We start from the raw sequence: 26,320 nt of genomic DNA on the forward strand, positions 1-26,320 counted from the left end.
TCACAAAATTCAAATTTCAAAACTTGAGGGCAAGTTTTGAACTTTTCAAAACAAAAGGGATCAAATAAAAAATAATTTAAATTAAACAATTAATTTCATAATTATCTATATTTGACCTAATCTAATTTTAGTCATAAGATAATTATCAAATAATTTTAAATATTCATATTTATCATATAAACAACCAATATTTAAAAGATTTGAAATTATCTACTGTTTTGGCAAGGATAATCATTTAATTAAGGTAAAATTCGGATTTTAACTTCAAAAAACGATTTAGGCATCAAATCCATGACAAAACAGCAACTAAATCTCGAAATATCCTCTGCCTGACGCACAGACTCGCCGAGTAGGTCCAACTCGCCGAGTCCAAATACTGACTCGCCAAGTTGAGTCACGCAGAAGCAAGAAAAATCAATTTTCAGCAACTAAGTAGTTAAGCATCACATATAATTGAAACCAATCAAGGCTCTGATACCACTGATGGGTTTTATGCATAAGAACAATCCTATGTGCTCATACAAACCCTAATGCTTGGATCTAGGTTTCTCTATTGTACATGCTTTGAATCCAAGACTTACAAAACTAGATCTATCATATATAATTCGAAATTATCATTAAGAAAACAGATCTAGGTGTTTTACCTCTTCCAAGTAGCTTGAAATCCTTGTAATCTTCTTGATCTTGAGCTTAGAGTCACAATTGTAACTCCTCTAATGGTTCACAAACCCCACAAGCAAGAAGGCAATATGAGAGAGGGTGATAGATGCTAAAATCGGCCCTAGGGTTCTCTTGGACTCAAGTGTAGCCGATTTCCATAGCCTAGGGGTCTTATTTATACTGCTGGCTGCTAGGGTTTCAGTCTAAACCCTAATGGACAGCTTAATCACCAAGCAGCCCATAGAACCTTCTAGATTAGGGCCTTTGGATGAAAATATGATGGATCCCCATCATAATTTCGTTCCCCCTTAGTCCATTAGGTTTCTCAGCCAAAACTCAACTATTTGACAGTTTATACCCCTTTATCCAATTAATCTCTTTTAGTCACCAAATTAATTCCTAATTAATTTATGACTAATACTAATTAAATAAATATGATTTATCCTTTAATATATTATTCTTATAATATATTAATAAACCATAATATTCTCTCTCTCCTTAAATTACCTTGTCAAGTTGCTTTGGAGAAGGCAACCCAAAAGGACCATGCACAACCGGGTCAAGTACATACCAAATATAGTTACGGGCTTAGACACTAATCCAACAAAGTCTTGGCTTGGAAAGTGTTTTGCCATGAAAGACCTTAGAGAAGCTGCCTATATTCTTGGGATTAGAATATTCAGAGATAAAAAGAAGAGACTAATTGGACTTAGTTAGAGCACATACTTGGATAAGGAACTAAAGAGGTTTAGTATGGAAAATTCCAAGAAGGGAGAGCTACCTATCCAGAGCAACACCAAATTGAGTAAGACTCAATGCCCTAGAACAGATGAGGAAATAGCTTAAATGAGTCGTGTACCTTATGCTTCAGCTGTCGGATCGATCATGTATGCTATGACATGTACTCGCCCGGATGTGGCCTTTGCTTTGAGCATGGTCAGTCACTATCAGGGAAACCCGGGTAGAGCTCATTGGATAGCAGTAAAGAATATACTCAAGTATTTGCGAAGAACAAAGGACTGGGTCCTTGTACTTGGTGGCAATGATACTTGGAGAGTAGATGGTTACAGTGATGCCAACTTTCAAACGGATAGAGATAACTTCCGTTCTCAATCTGGTTGGGTATTTATACTGAATGGAGGAACAGTTACTTGGAAAAGTTCCAAGCAAGATATAGTGTCTGATTCTACTTGTGAATCAGAGTACATAGCAGCGAGTGAAGCGTCTAAAGAAGCAGCTTGGTTAAGGAACTTCATCGGGGATCTCAGAGTTGTTCCAACCATCCAGGAGCCTATGGAACTGTTCTGCGATAATGAGGGAGTGGTTGCCTTAAATAAGGAACCCATAGATCATGGTAACACCAGACATATTGATAGGAAGTACCATTTCATCAGACATAGATTAGAAGATGGCAATCTTGTTGTAAAGAGGGTGTCATCTGAAGATAACCCAACAGACCCCCTCACAAAGAGTCTGAGTAGGGCTAAGCATATTCAGCATGCTCAGAGCATAGGACTGAAAGATGATATTAGTTTTAGTAGTTAGATTATTCTAGTTCAGAAACTTGTTACAAAGTAAACGTAATTCCTTTTGGTGATTAATTAATAAAGTATTATTTATAAGTTTGTTTACTACCTTTTGTCAATTGTTTATTATTGTGTTTCATATTTTGCATGTTTTACTTCCCTAATATTATGATTATTCAAACTCCACAGTCGCTCGTACTTTTGGAAGTAAGTAGTAAATTACGACTGTCATGAATTGGATTGTAGATTGTCTAAGGATAGACATAACAATAGAATTGCTGCAATGTTCATGAGTACTCAAAAATCGAGATTTGAGTATTGGATAAACCCAAACTCGGAGTATTACTTCATGGAATTCATCATGAGTAATAATGAGATGATAATATCTATGATCTTGAAACAAAGATATATGAGTTGTAATTTGCAAGTCGGCTATACACTGGTGATACAAAAACGCATCAGTAACTTGGTGTTATAAAACGTATTGTCATGTGTAATTTGATGAGTAAAAGATACAAGCATATGAGTCAATGTTTATTCGTTCCTTTTGCCCTAACGGGAAAAGCGATATCTGTGGGCCCCTCGATGATTTGGTGTTGACTTATGTGGTGGGCTCAGCCATGACTAAATTGATGTGTTCAATTAGAAGTCCTATATCATCGCAAATCAGAAATCTGAAAACATTGATTCTGGACAAAGAGATTGATTATATTCCATGTCTTATGTCTAGGGATATCTAGTATAACGAAGGGTCATGTGATCACTTATCTTAGGACACGTAACTGACAGGGTTAAAGTTTGGCAACAACTTTTGGAAGCTACAATTTGTTGGTCAAATTTAGAAGTCATACGAGCAATTATAGTTACAGACTTATCCAAGTAGAAGACTGTTGGATTAGGTGTCTAAGCCCATAACTATAATTGATATGTACTTGAATTGATAGCATCACAGTCCTTTTGGGTTGACCTCAAACCTAGTAACTAGACAAGGAAATTATGAAAGGAGAGATATTGATTTATTATAAGATTAATAAATTAATATAAATGATTTATTAATATGTTAAAAGATTAATATATTAATTAGAAATCATAATATTTAATTAATAGTTAGCCTGAAATTAATTAGAATTGATTTTGGGGTTAACTATGTTAATTATAAAGTGCAGGGACAAGTTTGCAATTATCCAATAGTTGAGTGGAAGGTTCCAGAATCTCCTTGGAAGGGGATGGACGAAATCTATAGGGAAAACCTTAATGATTTCGTCCAAGGGGCTTGGATAAGGCCTTTGGATAAGATTAGGCCCAAAGAAAAGGAACATTAGGGTTTTCCCTAAACCCTAGATCCCTCAGCTATATAAGGAGCCTCCTAGCTCTCAAAATTGGCCACTCTTACTTTGGTGAAGCCCAAGGGCCGAAAATTGCATACCCTACTCTCTCTCCTTCAAGTTTCCTTCTTGCTAGTTTTTGGGTGTGACTCCATTAGAGACATTACATTTGTGGTGCTAAGCTTCCAAGAAGATCAAGATCAAAAGGATTACCAATTGTTTGCTATAACAATTGAAAGGTATGTAAATCTTAAACCCTAATTTTTTATTTTCAAAATAGCCTCTCTCCTCAGGGTTCTTTTTTTGCAATTCAAAGTTATATGTTCAATAGTTAAAACATAGATCCAAAGTAGGTTGCATGTGAACTTAGGAATTGTTTTTCTAGTTTATTTGTTTTACCTAAAACCCATCAGGATCTCCATGGGACTTTTCGATTGTTCCCACTTCATCACAGCTTCAATCTTTGCTGGATCAACCATTATCCCTTCTTGGTTGACCACGTGACCCAAGAATTGGACTTCTCGAATACAAAAATCACATTTGGAGAACTTTTCATACAACTTCTCCTTCCTAAAGACTTCCAACACTTCTCGAAAGTGTTTGCCGTGCTCCTCTTGGCTTTTCGAGTAAATCAGAATGTCATCTATGAACATTATCATAGATTTATCAAGGAACGGATTACAAACCCTGTTCATTAAATCCAAGAATGTTGTTGGAGCATTGGTTAGTCCAAACGACATAAACAAAAACTCGTAGTGTCCATATCGTGTTTTGAATGCAGTCTTTTCGATATCCTGCTCTCTCACCTTCAGCTGATGATATCCTGACCTTAGGTCGATCTTTGAAAAATAACTTGAACCTTGTAGTTGATTGAATAGGTCATCAATCCTCGGCAACGAATATCTATTCTTTATTGTTTCCTTATTCAACCATCTGTAATTGATGCACATTCTCATACTTCCATCTTTCTTCTTCACGAATAACACCGAAGCTCCCCAAGGTGATGAACTAGGTCTAATGAAACCGTTGTCCAACAACTCATGAAGTTGCATCATCAACTCCTTCATCTCCGTCGGTGCTAGTCGGTAAGGTGCTTTTGCTATTGGCGTCGTCCCTGGTAACAACTCTATTCTGAACTCCACTTGTCTATCAGGCGGTAATCCAGGAAGATCTTCAGGAAATACATATAGATAATCACACACCACAGGAATGCTCTGCATCTCCTTTTTCTCCTTCTTTGCATCAATTACGAATGCCAAATATGATGTACATCCTTTGGCCAAACACTTTCTGGATTTCATTAAAGAAATGATTCTAGAATTTACTCTGCGTTTGTCCCCATACACCATAAATGACTCTTTCCCTGGTGAGTTAACTTTTACTATCTTCTTCTTGCATAATATCTCGGCATCATTGGCACTAATCCAATCCATTCCCAACACGATGTCGAAACCATTTAGTTCAATAGGCAATAATTCCTCGTGGAACTTATTCCCATTCAAATCAATGAAGATGTTTTTCATGCAATGGCTAACAGGTATAAACTTTCCACTAGCAACTTCGACTAATAAAGCATTATCTAGTCTATCGACAGGCAAAGCTAGTTTTCTACCAAATTCATGCGAAATAAAGGAGTAGTTGGCTCTAGAATCAAATAAAATTTAGGCAGACAATTTGTTTACGAGAAAGGTACCTGAAGTGACATCAACTTCATCTTTCACAGCCTCAAGTGTCATATAAAAGGCTTGTTGGATTAGTGTCTAAGTCCATAACTATTTTGGTATGTACTTGACCCGATGGTGCATGGTCCTTTTGGGTTGCCTTCACCAAAGCAACTTGATAGGATGAATTATGGAGAGAAAGGATTAATTATGATTTATTAATATATTATGAGAATAATATATTAAAGGAGAAATCATATTGTTTAACTAATATTAGTCAAAAATTAATTGATAATTAATTTTGTGGCTAAAAGAGATTAATTAAACTTAAGGGACTGGAACTGCAATTATAAGATAATTGCATTTGGGCTATGGATTACCTTGGAATAATAGGTTGGACGAATTCTATGGGGAAACCCATTAGAAATCGTCCAAGGGATATTCTAAAAGAGTCTATGGGCTGCTTAGGGCTTAAGCAATCAAATTAGGGTTTCCTAGTTGAAAACCCTAATAGCCTACATGTATATATAGTACCCTTAAGCCCCAAAAACGAGACTAAGAGTTCCACTAGGGTTTCTGGACGTTTTGGGCAGCCTCCTCTCCCCTTATTCTTCATCCTCTTACGCTTGGTGTTTGTGAGCCATTAGAGGAGTGACACTTGTGACTCTAAGTTTTCTAAAGTCATTACAAGGAGGATTTGAGATTGTTATTGCTACATAACAATCAAAGGTAATTCTCTAAATCCTAATTTCAGCTTTTAATATGTTAGATCTAAGATTGTAAGTCTTGGATACATTGCATGTACAATAGAGAAACCTAGATCTAAGCATTAGGGTTTGCATGAGCACATAGGATGTTCTTATGGCTAAAACCCATCAGTGGTATCAGAGCCTTGATTGGTTTCTGTTGTATCTGATGCTATGTTGAATTATTAACTGAAAATCGAATTTTGGCCTTCTGTTCGAACTAACTCGGCGAGTCACTACATGGACTCGGCGAGTCTGCCCTACTCGGTGAGTTCCAATGTGTGACTCGGCGAGTCGGAGCGTCAGACAGAGGGAATTTCGGATTCTATTGTTGTATTGCTTAAGGATAGTTACCATATTCGTTTTAAACTTATAAAATACAATTTTTAATGTTTCTAAAAGATTATCCTTGCCAAAACACAAGATAATTACCAATTGATTAGATAATAACTTCCTTATATGATTAAAGATTGATTATTTCTATTAATTGGGTAACTTATCTTGCAAGAAATTAAAATTAGGTCAAATATAGATAATGACAAAATTAATTGTTTAATTTCTATTATTTGTTATTTGATCCTTGTGTTGTGAAAAAGTTCCATTTGTGCCCATGTAAGTTTTGTGGTTTAAATTTGAACTCAAAGGTTTTGTTTTGAAATTTAAATAGTTGAAACCCTAATGTTTTGAAATGTTTCAAAACTTTCCTTCAAGTTTTGGAATTTAAAAGTTGATTAAAAGTTTAATTTAGAAATGTTAAATTCTAAAACCCTAGTATTGTTTTGAAAAGTTCAAATCACACCCTTATGGTTTTATTAATTAATTAATTAAAGTGTATAATTATTAAATTTGACCACCTACTATTTTAAAAGTGTAAAATACACCCTATACTATATATAACATTAAAAGTCTAATATATATATATATGTATGAGTAAAAGTCAGTCTTACCGTTAGTAGGTCTCATTCACGAAGCTGGTCTATAAGGGGTGTTTAAGGAAATTGCCTATAAAATGGCGATTGAATGGGTATCTACTTTTACCCATCGCACTCTTGACTAGTGGAGGGTCGTTAGCCGAATAGGTAGGATAGGACAGAAGCCTTCCATTATAAGCATAATGAAGTACAAAAGTAACTAAATGCTTTTACAAATTCCCAATCTTAGTTACTTTAGGCAAAAGTGAATTGATGCAATTCCATGAAATTACACTTTGTGCCCTTGCGAAGATGTTAGTGGAGCGTGTGTGGTTAACCGGTGCACTAAATGGTTCTAAGCAAAGGTAGCAATGGGTGACTCAATGTTTGTCATAGTTCGGTGGAGCGTGTGTGGTTAACCGGCACATCAAATAGGTGATTGTAACATGTGGGGGCACCATGTAAGTCTGCATGGTTATTCACACCCGCTTTGTGATCCTCGGTATCCTAGTCACAAACTAGAGGGGCATATCGAGATTTAAACATACCATTGAAAAGTTCTATGAATCGAAAAAGATATAGGAATTTTCAATAGATTTAAAACTTAAATTTCTTTTTCCTTTTTCATGGTGGAAATTAGTGAATCGTCATTCACTTACCTTCAAATATTCTGCAACTAGATTACAGTATCCCTTTTCTAGGTTGTAGAGTATTGTGTTGGGTCCTAGCCTTAATATCTCATTTGGTGATTTATTAAGGACTCAATCAATCAACTAACTTGAATTTAATTTTTCTCCCATTTTGTAGATGTCAAAGTATGACAACTATGGTCTTCCCAAATCCCGTGGAACAAGCTTTTCACATGAAGATGATATTCAACGATTCGATCGAGGAACACGAGATCATGCTTCACTTCCTCTACTTCCTCCTATTGTTCTCCCTAACCCACGAGTTCATAAGATTGAAAAATTCAAACTCACTCAATCACTTTTGGCAAGAAAACATGTAGAAGGAAAGTTAGTGTGTGCACACGTCCTAGAGATGAAGTCACACATTGATAGGTTAAGAATTTTGGGATCTGTTGTCTGTAAGGAGCTGGCTGTTGATTGGGTTCTTTAGTCACTTCCTGACTCATATAGTGAGTTCGTAATAGAGTACTATATGATGAACCACGACGTAACCCTCATCGATCTCACCTATATGCTTACTGATGCTGAATCAGCAATGATTTGGCGTACTGGAAAAGCAAAGTTGAATGGTGGGTCTGCCTTCCAGACCTCTATGGATATAGGCAATGGAAACGAAAGGCATGCCATGGTAAAAAAGTTTGATCATAAGAGAAAGGAAAAGTCTGAAGTAGTTCCGTGTGCTGTTCCAAAAGAGTCAATTTGCTTTTATTGCCAAGAGAAGGGGCATTGGAGACGAAGCTGCCCTATTTACCTAAGAGATCTAAGAGATGGGAGAGTCAAAACGTATGGCTCTACTTTAGGTAAATTCCATTAACCAACTCTTTCAAGTTCCTATTCTAGATTCTTAATACATGATATGATAAGATTGCATTTCGATGTTTTGTAAGATCAAAGAAAAGAAAGGAATCTTAAGGGAAGAAGTGAGCGAAATCTAATCGTGAAGAAATGGATTTCGATCGCATTACTTGAAGATTATAATCTTGAGCTACTACTTGGATTTAGAATAAGATTGCTAAAAAATATGTATTAACATAGTTTTTCAATTAAATTACATTGTAAGGACAAATTTTTTCCGCAATAAAATAAATTTTGATTTTATATTATTTATTTATCCTTGTAATGGCGTGTATGAAAAATTGATGTTTGTAAGTTTCTATTATTAGCAATAATGGATTTGATTCTTAATTATGTTATTTGTGGAAAGGTCAAGAATTTACCAACTAGGGAAAGTTTCTCATCGCCCAAGTTTCAATTGGATAGAAACTTGGAATCATACAACATGGTTGCATGATGAATCAGAAATTTCATATTTGGAAATTAGACTAATTCATTGACAAAGTGTCAAGTGAAGGACTAGGAGATCGAGTACACAAGGTTGTGTGTTGATCAAGTCCACCACAAGAGTAACAAAGATATTCTTCATTATTTACTAAGGTTAAGTAAATATGATTATACTTATGAGATTAAGTGTAATTCTCAGTTGATTGAAAGAGTTTCAATCAATAGCAGAACGAATAACAAGAATCAAATAGGCAGAAAGATTAAAGTTTCTCTATTCTAAGAAGAAGGGAGAGTACTTTTATTATGTTTTATGATAAGTCTTAATGATTAAGAACCATATCTCAATTGATCCTCTAAGTGAGTCTCAGTGCAATTGTATGTCTGAGAAGAGGAATCAAGAATCGAAGAAATGGTTAAATCAAGAAGTCAATCATACTTCGTTCCAAAACAAGTCTTAGAGTTAAGATTGTGACATTGAGTGACAAGTCTTAAGAAGGTTTATAACATTCATCAAATGTGGAATTTGAAAAGGTTTTCTAATTTTTGAAATTGGAAAGTTGTGATGTCTTGGATAAGACAAAGACCAACTAGAACCAATTTTGTGAAGTGTTTTGTCTTGATAAAAGCTACACTAACTCTTGAATATTTGTTTGTCAAGAAATATTTGTTGACAAGAGAATCTTGTATGTCAAGGAGTCAGTGGGAGTCTTAATGGTCTTGAAAGGTTTCAAGAACTAATCAAGAATAAACCTTATCAATCATCACTAGCACACGACTTGAGGTTTACAACCTATCGTGTTAACACTATCTTGTTTCTGTGCCGTTCCAGTTGAGTTAATTATGCATGTGAGTGCTATGAGTTCTCATTTGAATGAATAAAAGGCAAGGACCTTGATCAATGAAAAGTACATTGATAAGAAAGGATGAGCTGCTTAACTACTTGGAAGACATGGTGGGCACTCGTGTTACCATAAGGCAAGAAATCAAGATTAAGAAAGTTCGGTCCATTTGAGTTTGGATTTGTCGCAAACTTTGGTTTTGGGCAAATTCGCATGGATAGGAACACATACACCATTAAAATCTAAGTGTCATAAGATTCCCTCCTTCATGAAAATGACTGTGAGGAAATGCTTTCACTAAGAGAGATTTTAAGAAGATAGTGATTGTGAAATTGTATTCTCGAATTTGATTATGGTTACGGTATCCCTTTCCATAATTCGAATTGTGAGATTTGGCAATTAGTCTGAATTGTTTAGAAACACATATGAGCTATCTAAGGCAAAGTTGTATAAGTTTAAGAAGCTTAGATAAAGGATTATCATGTCAAAGCTAGTGGGAGCATAAGTGTTATGCTTATTTGATAACAATCATCATGATAGTGGGAGCATAAATGTTGTGCTTGTATGATTATTAAAACAAGTATTGCAAGTTAGCAATATTAATTATAGAAAACAAGAGTTATACTTTGCAAAGTCGTAAGGGTTGAATAGTTGTTTTGCTATAATTAAGGGAGAGAATATTATGCTTCATTTCAAATCTAAAGGCTTAGGTTGTGGAATGTTAGTAAATTTAGTCCAGGATACATAGTGTTATGGCATTGTTCGAATTGTGAGAACGTGGCACATTAAATATTATGGCAGAAGATTGATAAAGTATCATATATTTATGTAAGACATTATGCATCATATCCCATACGCTTCGGGTATAGGATTGATTGCTAGTGCTATTATATTTGACCATTCTAAAATTTTCCAAATGTCTAGCGCATTTAGTGGGAAAAAGGACTAGAATCGGTTTTGACTAAAATAATTAAACAACTATCAAAGGACGATCCAAAGCTCGCTGAGGATTGGTCGCTTGTGAGTAGTTGGAAGTATGGTATTGGATGGACCATATCGACATTATTATGATTAGATAAGATTCTATTAAGAATAAGTTGTCGTATGACAAAATATGGAAATGTTTCCATATTGGGAGTTGGATATTGAGAATCTATGTCTAGATTATAAACTTTTATGCAAGAAGGATGTTCAAAGGAATGTACTTTGAATGAGAGACAACATATGTATAGAATTGCTTCTGATAGAGAATGGCCAAGTCTTGATGATTTTGAGCTATGAATTTACGAAAGGATCATTGCATAAAATGTTAGAATCTAGCATATTCTATAAGTGGCAAGAATTTGATATTCTTATACTTATGATAAGGATTGGGAGTTGTGAAATGAGTATGATTGGAAATGTGTTCATTTGATCTATTTCACAAAGTAAGGACCGTAGGTAAACATTGTGTGCATGCTAAGAACATGGGACAATTGTTATAATTCAAGTAAGAAGTTGATTACCCGAAACAACAAATAATGAGTAGTCAATATGGTGATTAAATAAAATGTTTTATTTATACCCAGAGTTTGGGGCCATATGAATTAGTATTATTCTTGTGCTTCACTTTGCATATTTTGACTTCCTGAATAATTAAACTGATTCAGAATAATCAAATTATTCGAACGGACCACAGTCGTTCATATGTTGGAAGTAGGTATGAATGAAGACTGTCATGAATTGGTGTGTGGATTGTCTAAAGTGTATTAGACATAAGCAAATGTTTGCTGCAACGTTCATGAGTGCTTATGAATATGATTTGAGCATTGGATTAAACCCATGCTCACTTGGATCACTTCATGGATTTTATCACGAGTGATTGGTGAGACGATAACATCTTATATTCTTGAAACTAAGATGTGTGAGTTGTATCTTGCGAGTCGGTTACACATTGATAATATGTAAACGCACCAGTAACTTGGTGTCATAAAACATATTGTTGTGTGTGATTCGGTGAGTGAGTACAAGCAAGCATTAAAACAAAGTTTATCCGTTCCTTTTATCCAAAGTAGGATGAAAGCGATATCTTTGGGCCCCTCGAAGATTTAGTGATGACACCCTAAGCGCTTGGCAGAGCCGGGACTAATTTTATGTGTTCAATTGTAGTCTATTGTCATTCCTCATAAATCGAAAATTGGGAAACAACATATAGACTGAGAGAATGATTTCAATCCATGTCTCACGTCTATATGATATCTAGAATGGAGGAATATATGATCCCTTATCTAAAGGACACGCGTTTCTGATAAGATCAGAGTTGACAGCGGTTTTTGAAAGCTACGATTGCAGATCATAATCTGAAGTCATACGCAGAATAGTTATTAGACTTATCCAAGTGGGAGACTGTTGGATTAGTGTCTAAGTCCATAACTATTTTGGTATGTACTTGACCCGATGGTGCATGGTCCTTTTGGGTTGCCTTCACCAAAGCAACTTGATAGGATGAATTATGGAGAGAAAGGATTAATTATGATTTATTAATATATTATGAGAATAATATATTAAAGGAGAAATCATATTGTTTAATTAATATTAGTTAAGAATTAATTGATAATTAATTTTGTGGCTAAAAGAGATTAATTAAACTTAAGGGACTGGAACTGTAATTATAAGATAATTGCATTTGGGCTATGGATTACCTTGGAATAATAGGTTGGATGAATTCTATGGGGAAACCCATTAGAAATCGTCCAAGGGATATTCTAAAAGAGTCTATGGGCTGCTTAGGGCTTAAGCAATCAAATTAGGGTTTCCTAGTTGAAAACCCTAATAGCCTACATGTATATATAGTACCCTTAAGCCCCAAAAACGAGGCTAAGAGTTCCACTAGGGTTTCTGGACATTTTGGGCAGCCTCCTCTCTCCTTATTCTTCATCCTCTTGCTCTTGGTGTTTGTGAGCCATTAGAGGAGTGACACTTGTGACTCTAAGCTTTCTAAAGTCATTACAAGGAGGATTTGAGATTGTTATTGCTACATAACAATCAAAGGTAATTCTCTAAACCCTAATTTCAGTTTATAATATGTTAGATCTAAGATTGTAAGTCTTGGATACATTGCATGTACAATAGAGAAACCTAGATCCAAGCATTAGGGTTTGCATGAGCACATAGGATGTTCTTATGGCTAAAACCCATCAAGGCTCTCGCCTTCGGCTTTAGCGGAATATTGGGTTTTGCTGCCTCTTTCTTTTTAGGATAGTCTTTCAAAATGTGCCCCTCTTCATTACATCCAAAGCACATTCTCTTATTAGACGGACACTCATTGGCATAATGCCCAGTTTTTCCACATTTGTAGCAGGTCACCTCCTCACTACACTTCCCAGAGTGCTTTTTCGTTCACTTTTCACACCATTTTGCTTCACCTCCAAACTTCTTCAAATTAGACTTCGAAGATTTTTTTTCTTGCTGGAACCCGAAGTCCCTTCAAACTTTCTCTTTTCGCCAACCTCAACCTTGTTGGCGGTTCTCTCCGTGATCATATCCTCAATAGACTTGGCATCCCAAATAGCTGTCTCTAGAGTAGGTGCCTGATGCACTGGCACAACATACTCCCACGAGAGTCCTTTTGCGTATCGGTCAACTTTTGTCAACTCATCTGGGACGATGCGCAAAGCAAACTCCATTTTGTCTGTAAAGGCATTGGTGTAATCATCGACTGACATGCTGACTTTAGTCAATGTCAGAAACTTGTTCTCCAACTCCAGTAGATTTTGGGCCGAGCAGAACTTGCGCTTGAATTGCACAAAGAACTCTGCCCAAGTCAGTTGCAGTGGCTCATTAGGGCTTAAGTTCTTCCCCCAAGTGTTCCACCAACGAACAAATCCACCCCTGAACTGACGTACTGCGAAAGTGATCTGCAGCTTGCCTCTGCAACCACACGTCATGAAGGCTAGCTCCATTTCCGAGATCCAATCCATAACTCCGATTGGATCTTCCTTTCCAGTGAAGGTCGATGGTTTGAAAGTCAAAAAGTCTTTGTACTTGCATCCAAGTCCATCAATTCCTCCCTCCTGGTGGTTTTGTCTAACTAACGGTGGGTTGGCTTGACCAACAGTCCCAATGAAGTTACCTCCTTCCAAATGCCCTTCATTCAACTCGGACTGTTAAATCGACATTGAAAGTTCTTCACGATTCTGGCGAAGCAGACGTCTAGTTTCATCCATTTGAGGATCCAAAATCGTCTAAATCATCAATTGTACACCAGCCATTGTTATTGGCTCAAGTGTTGCTGTTGCAACAACCACTTGTTCAATCACAGGTGGTTGGTTCCTATTTTCATTCACGTTTCCAACTCCATTTCTGGTTCTTACCATTTTTGATCTACACACCTAATAAGGTGAATTTAGATCCTCTATTACGATAGATAATTAAATCATCCTTATCACTCCGAAATGTTTACATGCTAGTTCTAATACCGTAATCATACGCTTAGAATCCTATACACATAAGGTCTCCAGATCCGATTGGCAACAAACCATAGATCCGAACAAATAATATCATATATGGCAAACATATAACATTTAGCACATAAAAGCATTTTAGGCAACTTTCCTAAAATAAACTAGTGACCGTGTCTAAAATATAACAGACACTTATCTCACAATCTCACTTAGCATTCTAAGTTTAAGTCTACAAATCCTACAAATTCCTAGTTCGCTTAAACTAATGCTCTGATACCAATAGTGACATCCCCAAAATCACGGCCAGAAAACACCGGTTTCATTTATGCTTTTAAAATATTTTCGGAGTAAATCCATTGATTTAAAAGAGTTGCGGAATTTGTTCCCAAAACAATACATGATAAGATAAGGCTTTTCAAAGCATTTCTTAAAGAAATGTATTTTCATTATATATCAAAACTCGGGATGTCATGTTCCGATACAGACACAAAAGCATAAACAATAAAACATGGACCTTACACAGTTATATACAACTACTGGTCTATAAACAAAAACATCTTCACAAGTTCCCCAACTTGTGCTCTCGCGCCACTACCTATAATACAAAGAAACTGAGTGGGTCGGGCTTGGGAGCCTGGTGAGCATATAGGGTTTTCAACCCACAATAAATAATTATATTTAATTTCACCAACCAACAATAACCCGATTACCCATTCCCGTTATCCCCACTTTACATCCCTATGACAACAACTATTACAAGGGACCTAATCTATGATTTTCATCAAGACGGACACTACTACAAAGGGGTTTCCTCAGCAATGAATGTCCTAAGGCAACCATGAGGGGGATATAATACAACAAATGAACACCCAAGTCCACTACACCTATAGGTTATGACCCTGCCAACGTTCCACTGAACTGTCTAGAAAAGTTCGTGGTCGTCATCCATATTCTGTTGGACGACTAGATCACAATCACATCGAGGCCTCTCGTCATTTTTATTTCATCACACATCACTATCTACCCATGTTCTACCTAATATATTTATAGATAAAATATACTTGTTATATCCAGCTTAAAACTTGTATAACATATTCATTCAGTACTCATACCACATAACAATTAGTATATAGTCACATAGCACGTATTTTATAGAGTATAATTCATATATGTGTGTTATCAGAAAGCAACTACACACTTACTCATATCATATGCCTAATACATTTATCAATACTTGTATTAAAATCATGTATGTGAAAGGGACTATGTACTCACTTGATAAGAAGATTATCGGTCAACACTACGGCTCTTAAAACAGTATTCTTCGGTGAAACCAGGATGCTTCACAAAAACCGGACTTCTTGCGGGCAGAGCTTCGGTTTAGAAACTCTTTTCTTCTCGGGATCTTCGGAGATTCGGGACTTGCTTTGGGATTCAGGATGATATTGGGGCTTCGGGGGTATAACTTGCACGTAAATTGAGGGAATAAGGGCGAGAAAGAAGAATTTGAGCAACTAAACTCGGCTGACCTTGTGTTCTATTTATAGGGGCTGAAAATCTATGCTCATGTCGTGAGCTCGAATATATCACTACATTCGTCATGGCCACTTTCCCTGGAAGACGTCCATCACCTGCTCACGTCGTGAGCTCTGACACAGGGGTTGAAGTTTGTGTCCCGAACTTCGGAAATTCATATCTTTTGCATACGAGCTCCGTTTACGACATTCTTTATATCCATGCATAGGTGAGATTATGCTCTACAACTCTTGTTTAGACTCCGTCGGCTAATTTTGACTTTAACTTTTATTATATTATTTTTAGTAGGCCGGGACAGGAAAACTCCGTTAGAAAATCATAACTTCTTCATCTGACGTCCGTTTCCGTCTGTCTTTTTATCGTTGCATTACTATCAACGAGTTCTTCGATTCTCATTTAGATTGTTTCAGCTAGAAATCACTTGATCTCATATTTGAACTTTGGGTTGCATACCGGTAAGTCGAAACTTCGAAAAATCATAACTTCCTCATACGAAGTCAGATTTAGACGTTCTATTTATGTACGCTCTCGGTTTAACTTATTCTATGACTTTCGTTTAGATCACTAAGGCTAAATTTCGCTCTATCGTAAACTCACTATTTACGTCATGCAGTGTCGTACCGGTTCTGTCGCGAAACTTAAACATGTCATAACTTCTTCGTTATAACTCGGATTTCGGCATTCTTAATATTTTCAGAATCCTCGTAACGACCACTACAACTTCATGTATAAATATCAGACTTATCTAATATTTTATTATTACGCTTACTTTCATTCTTAATTCATTTAAGCCACACAATTAAGCATAAAACACATAATACTCAAATAATATATTTATGTTAGTTCAAAATTAGTTACAAAGGTTAACCTAGACTATTACATTAATATTAATGCCTAGCCTAGAAACACGGGCGTTACACAAGACATAGTCCCTAATCTTGGAAGTGTAATAGATCGTACAATCAATCCTTCTATTCCCAGCTGTAAAACTCGAGCCGATCATAGTCATCACTCCCTTCTTGAGTCCTGTGACTCGCATCCCGGCCTCGAGCAGAACCCCTGAAGCCTCAAATCCAGAAACTCCTATGCTAGCCTCTCCCGCTCAACCCGCAGAATGTAACAAGTACCGAACATCTCCCTGATCCCAAGTAACTGCAACCCTCTACTTATCAGAATATGTCCCAGTAACAAGTACCGGTACTGGAAAGCTCGACCAGCTCCTCCTCATGTCGTCGTTACAGCTGTTGTAGCTGCTGCGGAAGCCGTCTCAGCTAACGTTGCATAGCGCTCATCGAAATACTCAACCATGGCGGTCTTAATAGACCCAAACATCTCCGGAAATTGTCCCCGGGACAAGTCGATCACCCCCTCCCGGATAATCTCACTGACACGATCCTCTGACAATACTGGCCTATCTTGGCTGCCAACTCCCAGTCCTAATCCGGATCTGATCTCAAGACGTCTCGTAACCATCATTATGATAATACACTAGAAAGATCTCTGATAAGCCATATGATGACAGGGAACCAACTCTCAACTAAACCCCATGGGTTGTGACTTCCTTGATACGCGTATGGGTCTGTGCTTTTAATAGTACGGGCCCATACTACCTTCCACACCTACCCATATTTGTCTCAAGTACCACCACAACACCCTACAATACACATAAACCTAGAAAGCACTCAATCCTCGCTCCTAGAGGAATTCTAAATATCTCATAACTGGCCTACCGGCCTTACACAACCCACCCATGAAGCTTCCACCAACCCTGCAACACTCGTGTATGCTAGCCATACATAACGATGGACCATATAGACTTTCGAATACCTGATCCTACCCTAAGCCCTTCATTAAAAAAGAACAAGAAATAAGGCCAAACCAAACATTCTCAGGCTATAAGATCTTAATTATGTACAACTGTGATGCATATACAAGCAACTACAATAATGATGTCAATTTCATGCAGAGAAAACTCTAGGCTATCAGACATCATGTAATCAGACAATTCTATCATGCAATTCCTAAAGATCCCTAGCCTAGTACTAGCATGTTGTTCTAACATATCACAATATCAAATAACCGTATGGTATTTTGGGGTCTACTTATTGGCTCTGGCTGATTGCACCCTCTGCATCCTCCTTTTAAAACTCAAAGTTAAGTCAAGGTCCACGTTCCCGATCCCAAGCCAACAATCAAACAAGAACATGACAAGAGATCGAGCCCATGCCATTAACCCAACTCTTTTTATTACAATTTCTTTTTCAAAAACATTTTGCAAAAACTCTCAGATCCTAGTTTGATACTAGATTCAAACAAGTGTTTATCCAATTTACTCAACCAGGGCTCTGATACCAACTTGTAACACCCATAAAAATCATGACAAATTTAAACTTTTTTAAAACATTTAGAAACCAACCGTTATTACCAATTTGTTTTCAAAATAGTTCTATATGAGAGTATCCCAGAAACATAATCATAAAATGTGAGGAGCTGTACGATCAAGCCTTTGCCTTCCTGCGATCATTCGACGTACCTGAAACCAAAACTGAAACTGTAAGCCCAAAGCTGAGTGAGTTCCCCCAAAATACTGATACACTGCACATAACACACATACAAATAACAGCATGTACTAGGTCCACAACTATACAGACAGGATTACCCCATGACAAATGGTATGAGTCTGGATTGCCTTCCGGGCCTACATCTCACATATAGATTGTCACCGAGCCCACAGTACAAGTCTGGTATGCCTTACCCGACCCTCATCTCGTATCTGGAATGCTCCCGAGCCCACAGTACGAGTCTGGCATGCCCTACCCGACCCTCAGCTTGTATCTGGAAAGCTCCCGAGTCCTCAGTATGAGTCTGGCATGCCCCACGCGACCCTCAGCTCATATCTAGAATACTTCCGAGTCCTCAGTATGAGTCTGGCATGCCCCGCCTGACTCTCAACTCATATCTGGCATACTCTAGGGTTTTTTGGCTACCATACAGAGCAGTACAACCTCAACTCAACCAACATAATATGTCGACATATAACATAACTAATGCACATACAAATAATCACATAATAATATAGGTAGTCCTACAGATCTATCAAACTGGCATAGCAACTAGCATGCAAAACTAACTCATACTCGACATAATACCAACTGCTAGGATAACATATCCAATGGGTTGGCATTAGTACCTTAGACCCCTTAGTATAATGAGGATAACTCACCTGGCATTGCTGAAGTCCCGCAGATGAAACACCAGCTGCTGGTTGACAGATTCCCGAACACACGAACTTTGAACCAGCAAACTAAACAGAGAGGAGAGGAGAGATCTATTCATCTTCACCTGAGAACAACGACAATGACAACCATGGTTTTGCTCCTCCGGCCTCCATAACATGATGGTGTCAATCTTGCGGGTCTTCGTCGTCGGCGGCGGCAGCGGGAGTAGCGGTGGCAACAATGCAACAGTGGAGTGGGTTGGCGGACGGCGACGGGCGAGACTAGGGCACTTCACCAGCGAACAGAGGCAGATGTCATGATGGTGAGTGGCGACGCTATTGGTGTCGATGGATCTCGACAAGGCGACGAGGTATCGACTGATGTCGGCGGTTAATGGAACAGTGACGTTCGTGGCCCACCTCTTCATGACGATCTTGAGCTATCCAGACGTGGGGAAGGACGGAGGTCGACGGTGGTTTCCCTTGGTGGCCTTAGCTGATCGGAAAGATAAGAAGGGATGTGGAGGCGGTTGAAGATGAGAGGGTGGTATAAGGTGGCGACTACAGTATGTTGCTAGGTTTAGGGTTAGGGCGAGGGGGTGACGGGTTATAAGTCCCGCTCACTCTCAAACGTTGGTCCATATTGTTACTTTCATTCCCTCCTCCTTAATTCTTTTCAATTAAAATCCCAAAATTCACCATTTGGCCCCTGACTCCATAAAATCCTTTCAATATAAGTCCAATAGTTACAAAACAACCCCTCATCTACAAATTATTCTCGAATAAAGTCTATAATTTACCCTTTATACCCAAGTTCCCATAAATCCTTCCAGAATGAGTCCAAAAGTTACCCATTACACACCGCCTTCTAAAATCCTTACAAATAAGTCTCGAACTTACACTTTAACCCCCAGAACTTCAATTCTTGTCATTTGGCTTCCCGAAACCAACACCCGCTAATTATTATTTGATTTTGGGCTTTAATAATCTAAATTAACAATAAAAATTACTTCTCGGGGTTCTGTTTTATTATTTAATAAACGGGATGTTACATGTAGTCTCCGAGTGTTTCCCTAAGGATCATGTGTTATTGAAGTTCAGGATCCTGGGTTGCAAGATTGATGGTGTCGCCTCCTGGGGTTTATGGATCTCCACCCTTATCCTTTCCACTTTCTTAAGTAGTGTTTTTTCCTCCAGTTGCTGAGCCACCTACTGTATCAACGCCTTCATCATGGAGAAGAGTTCGATGTTAGAGATCAGAATGGGAAGATCGTGGAATCCCGGGGATCCTAGATTCCCATGGCTGATGATCGGAGAAGTGTTCTTTTTAGAGGTATCAGAAGTTTTCTTCTGACCAGGAGGTCCACTTGGAGGTGGTGGAATGTTTTTAGAATAAATGGTAAGAATAGAGGAAGAAGGTGAGGTTGATTGCGTAGATATGATTTTTCGAGAACTATAATCACCATGGCCCCACGGTGGGCGCCAAATTGTTTTGGTAAAAAAACGATCAGAAGGATATCAACCAAATTTCATGAGAGGCTGTGGTGTTGTTATTAATGTGAATATGGAATTGAGATCAAAATAACACAAGTGGTTTACAAGGAAAACCCTTGATCCTGGCTAGGATCTCTGACATAAAACCTTGGGAGGTGATAATGATCACCTGCCTTGTATGATCTTATCGATTTGAACGTAAATTATAGAGATGAGCTTGATAATACGATTACAAATGATAGAATGAGTCTATATTAGTAAGGTGTCAGCTATTTGTACCGGTTGTGTGAGTTTTACAAGTGTATTTATAGTCTAGGGTAAGTAACTATAAATCTGAGATTTCCGGGATCCTGTTAAACTGGTGGTTGCACGTGCTTTGACTTGGTATTTCTGGATCTTAAGCCTTATTGGAACGTTTCTTAATTGAGAATGAGTCTTATGTTGACCAATTCTGCACATCTAAGAAATAAACAAGAAATATAGCCGTTAAACTTGTTAGGAAATAATAATGGCGGTGTTCATGATCTTGATGTATGTTCGGGCTCCTGAGACTCCTTTAGCATCCAGGATCCTAGATAGGTTTAAGGATCCTCAGATATTTTAGAGATTCAGGATCCTGTATAGGATTAAGGATATTGGCCGTAACAACATTCATATGTAGATGTTGTATACGGTTTCTCTATAGCATGTGTAGGTTGTTGTAGGGCGACGATTGGACTTTAGCATCCATCATTGTTCGGATGCCTATTGGGAATTGAGGTTTGTGGATCTAAGGCAGTTAGTGTGTTTTTCTTCATGGGTTGTGCTCAATAATAATAGTGGTGGCGCTTGTGTTAGAGATGGAATGGAAATTGAAGGCTATGGTCGGACCATAGAAATTGATGAAGAGGTATTGATAGGTGTTAGCATTTGTAAGTATTATTTTTGGTGGTCCTTGGTATCGCTTATTGCAAGATGTGTTCGGATCGTTGGCAGGTGTCAGAAAGGATGTTAACTAGGTTCCTGCAAGTCTGTAGGATGATGGCAAGAGCGGTGTCGTACCGTGATCCTATCATTCCAAAGTTTAGGTGGTGACTAAATAAATGCCACATGTTATTTTCTCAAAATCAAAATTAAAATTATCCCACATAATTCTTACACATCAGTTAGTTATGTATTCATAATTTCATGTATAACTTAGAAACTCATCAGTATTTTCAATTTCTTAAGGTGTTGGTATTTCACATTAGAATAATCAACTAGTTAATTTCTTAGTTATGATCATTTCTAAAAATATATAATGTGTTATTTGTATTTTCCGTTATGAATACACAACTAAAATGCATTAACGGTGCTTATACAACAAGATGGTGTTTTAGTTGTATATTCTATGATAAAGTTATATGTTACACATTCATATATTAGCTGTATATTCCAATGAGAATATACAACTAGTTGTTATATATATATATATATATATATATATATATATATATATATATATATATATGTGTGTGTGTGTGTGTGTGTGTGTGTGATATTAAAAATTAGATTGTATATAAAAGTCTATCAATATTTGGTTAGAAATAATTTTGATCATTAACTTATGCATCCATATTAGGATGGGCTAAGACATGTTGTTGCCTAAGACTTAGATATCCAAAACATGATATACAATCAAGGCAAGATGGGTGATGGCATTCTAGATTCTAGAACGTCTCACCGACATAAGGGACTGACGTTTGGTTCTATATGGTGGCATCTTAGAACCTAGCAGTGGACAACTATGTGATCTATTCACATGGGTCTGAAGGGTCGAGCTTGATACTTGGATATCCAAAACGTGGTATTCAGTCAAGATAGGTGATGCCCTTCTAGAACGCAGGGACTTACGTTTGGTTCTACATAATGGGCTAGTGGCATCCTAGAACCAAGCATCGAACAACTATGTGATCTATTCACATGGGCGTGGAGGGTAGAGTGTAGGGTATGCTACTTGTTATCTTCACACATGCCTATTGTAGCCATATTTGGTGAGTTAGCTCTACAAGAATAACATGGGAATTCAGAGTAGTTGCATATGCATTGCATACTTCTATTTGTTGATGTATTTTACGAATGGTTATTATGAGATTTGTTTGAACTATTTTTCCCCAAGTTGAGATACTAATGACCATTTCATGTTTTGAAAACTATTTTTTTGGGGGGGTTTTGACTTTAGGATTGGATGATCACACACATCATTGGCCCTTCTAGAGTATATATGGGTATATCAATAGGCTTTCCAAGCCTCACACTTGTATTTTGGCATGTATCCGAATTGGAAGATTTAAAGAAGACTTCGGATGAATTAGCTTGTGGACTTTTATAAGAAGTTGTAATATGAGATTTCACTTGTATGTAAGAATATTTGTCTTAAACTATTGTCTCTAATTCACATTGTTACACCGTCGAGGGAGTAGGGCATTAAACATTTTTAAATATAAAGAACTTTACCATTGGGACCTTATTCCGCAAATTACCTTTTTATTGGTTTTCATTTTACAAAATTATTCCTAACTTGAAATGAACAGACCATTACAATTTGGAAAATTTACCTGATTATAGAAGTGAGAAATGTTTTTTATTTGGATGAAATTGCTAGAATATCAAATAGGAAGAAATGAAAGTTCGAAGCTATAAATATTAATAAACAAATAAATGAAAGTATTCCTATTTCTTGTATAACACACTCTAAGTTTGTACATAATACATAAAGATCTACATCACACCTTATGAATAATGATCCAAGAAAATGTAGAAAGAAGCATGTTCACAATCATTCAATCAACTCATCGCATTCAAGATCAATCATGATGAGAAATGATTCGACTTCAGAAAAGGTTTCAAGAATTGAGACACTTTTGTTATAAGAACCAGTTAACCGAAGAAACAATCAACCGAATGCATCCTGTGTAAACAGAAATGGTTTAGAAACAAAATATATGATATGGAAGTTTTGTAACAAGTGGTGTGTATGGTTGTATGGTGTACCCTCATTTGTTCATCATTGTAGGGTGCATCAGGTGCTGCGATTCTTGTTATTTCACTGATGGATGAAGTAACTGCGTCTGCAACCTTCACATCAACATCTGAATGTCTTGAAATACCATCATGTATCAACGCCTTCATGACTGAATAGATGTTTCTCAGCTTGCTAAGGAACCTAGAGAAAAGAAAGAATTCGTTGGATCAATTGAGGGTATGAACAGAAGAAACACTCGGTAATTCCTACTTTCGAGTGTCGAATTGTGTCTACAGTTTGTGAATTCAGAAATCAACAAGAGTTGTTTTGCTTGTGGATTAGATTTTGACGTTGATTCTAGATTTGAAAAGGTGAAAGTTTGAAATTCAAAGATAAATATGGGCTTCGTTTTGGAAACGAAAGTCAAATTGGGGACTTACATCAAGAACAGGGAGGAGTTGATTGACGGAAGCCGGGGGATGTATATGTAAGAGCTGTTTCCCTGAATCCTTAAGCTGTTGCTCAGCCTCCTTCTTCAATTTCCATCTCATCCTTTCCCTCTGATAAACACAAAATCCGATCCGGATATGGTGACGTTATCATAATCTGATCCGGTAAAAATCCGATCATGTTTGGATTGGATTTTAAGATTAATTTAGATCCGGTTATAATCCGGATTCGAACCGGTTTGATATGATTTAGATTTTAGGGTTGTTTTTGTAAAAATTGTTTATGACTTTAGCTTTTTAAGGCAATTGTATAAGACTTTGGATGTATTTTTTTTTTATTTTTGAATGTAATTTACATTTTAAACGGATAAAAGTCAAAAAAAAAATTCCTTGACTTGATTTTTTTTTCTTTATGGCAAAAAGTTATTTTGAAAATGACTTTTCTATTTTCCAAAAATCTTTTTGAATTTTTTAATTTAAAAAAAAAAAAACTAAAAGTCATTTTAAAAGCAATTCTAAACACCCTTTTAGTATGCGTTGATTGGATTGTAGGGTGGATTTGGATCCGGATTTTGACAAATCCGGTTTTATCATCCGGTATCAAATTGGATACGGTTATAGTATGGTGGATAAGATTATCCGATCAAGTTTGGTCAAAATCCGAATTTTGAACGGATCCTACTTAGATATCCGGTTTTGTTGTGTATATTTTGTTATCAAAGTAGCTTAATATTTCTTAATAAAGAGTAAACTAAAATTTTGGATAAAATCCAAAAAATATATATTGGTCCAAAGTACAAACTTTTTGTGGATTTGATTCATACCAAATATTAAATAACTATTATGTTTTTAATATATATATATATATATATATATATATATATATATATATATATATATATATATATATATTACATTTTTATATATATTTATTTTAATATTTTAATTATTAAAAATAAAATGGAGACCCATAATTCCACGATGCCTTGGCAATTGAAGTGCATACTTTCATATGTTTATGGTTGAAAACATAACGTTTTAGGATGGGCTTGACGTAGGCTTCCCAAAGGTGGCGATTTATTTTATTTATTTTTTATCAATTGGCAAATGGATTAAAAGATTATGATTTTCTCTATATCTAAATTTTTTTGACGGATTCTATTTCCAAAATCATTTTACAAACCAAATGCTTTTCTATACTATTTATTTGAACCTTTAGATTAGAATCCACATTTGTGTACCAATATAATTGTTCATTTATACGAGAAAATCTGTTGTATTTTCATTCAATGTAAAACTATAAATTTATACAGAGGAGTATAACTGAATTGAGAGATAAACTCTCATAACTATACGGTACACTATACTGACTATTTGACTACCTGACTATATTGCGTTTTGGTTAGTTCTCGTGCAAAACAAACAAACCCCATACCCATTCACTTTCGACCTGGTGAGCAAAATCAACATTCCATGGTGACTCGAGCTAGCACTAATTCCCTGAAGCCTAAAGCCCTAACAGTTACTACTCACATGGGCCCAAATATTGAACCTCATACCTTGACCCAAGCTCTTAAGCACAAATATTGGCATTTATGATGCTCTCATGAAGAATAAGACATGATCATTAGTTACTTGTCCCACTAACACTAATATTGTTGGATGTAAGTGGATTTTCAGGGTGAAACGAAACTCTCCTAACTATACGGTAGACTATACTGACTATTTGACTACCTGACTATATCAAAATACAAGTTTTTATAATTAAAAACTTGTATTTTGATATAGTCAGGTAGTCAAATAGTCAATATAGTCTACCGTATAGTTAGGAGAGTTTATCTCTCAATTCAGTTATACTCCTCTGTATAAATTTATAGTTTTACATTGAATGAAAGTACAACAGATTTTCTCGTTCATTATATGGTATCAGGGCTTTACCCCATACTCCCTCCGTCCCAAATTGATAGTCCACTTTTTACTTTTGAAGTATTTTTTTTTAACTTTGACCTTAAATATATTTTTTTTGATAGATAATACTTTATGCAAAATTTATGAATATATTGTATTTTAAATGTTTTTTTTCAATGTTATAAGTTTTATCAAGTAATATATAATACAAATAAAAATATTTAAGGTCAAAATTGAAGAAAAAATACTTCAAAAGTCAAAACTAGACTATCAATTTGGGACGGAGGGAGTATATTTTTTTCTGATGGCAACAGCCGTTCCTCACCTTCTCAACTTGGCAACCACCACCGCCTCCGCTCTCAACTTTCAGATGCCATCAATTACTGCCAAACTTAACAGAGACAACCATACTCTATAGCGCACTACAATCATTGCAGCTCTTGAAGCTTTTGACCTCGAAGATTTCGTTCTCAATCCCATTCCACCTCCCACTACCGTTGTTGTTCCAGCCACCAATGGAACTCCTGCCACCGCCGATTCTCCTGCTGTTCCGGCTACTCCGACTTCTACTCAACTAAATCCAGACTTTGTTCTATGGAAGAAACACGATTGGTTTGTTTTACTTTGGCTTCAATCCACTTTATCAGAGCAAG

General features: G+C 36.6%; 1 long non-coding RNA gene across 1 annotated transcript; it reads right to left on the bottom strand.

The window, feature by feature from the left end:
• Positions 1-22,991: 22,991 nt before the first annotated feature.
• On the bottom strand, positions 22,992-23,886 carry LOC145056836 (uncharacterized). The gene is made up of 3 exons (XR_013685935.1): positions 23,751-23,886; positions 23,340-23,511; positions 22,992-23,256 (listed from the first exon to the last, which is right to left on the bottom strand). It is a non-coding gene; the product is annotated as an uncharacterized LOC145056836 (long non-coding RNA).
• Positions 23,887-26,320: the final 2,434 nt, after the last annotated feature.

This window comes from Lactuca serriola, chromosome 6, assembly GCF_051521515.1.
Source record: "Lactuca serriola cultivar US96UC23 chromosome 6, Lser_US96UC23_V15, whole genome shotgun sequence".
Classification (NCBI taxonomy): domain Eukaryota; kingdom Viridiplantae; phylum Streptophyta; class Magnoliopsida; order Asterales; family Asteraceae; genus Lactuca; species Lactuca serriola.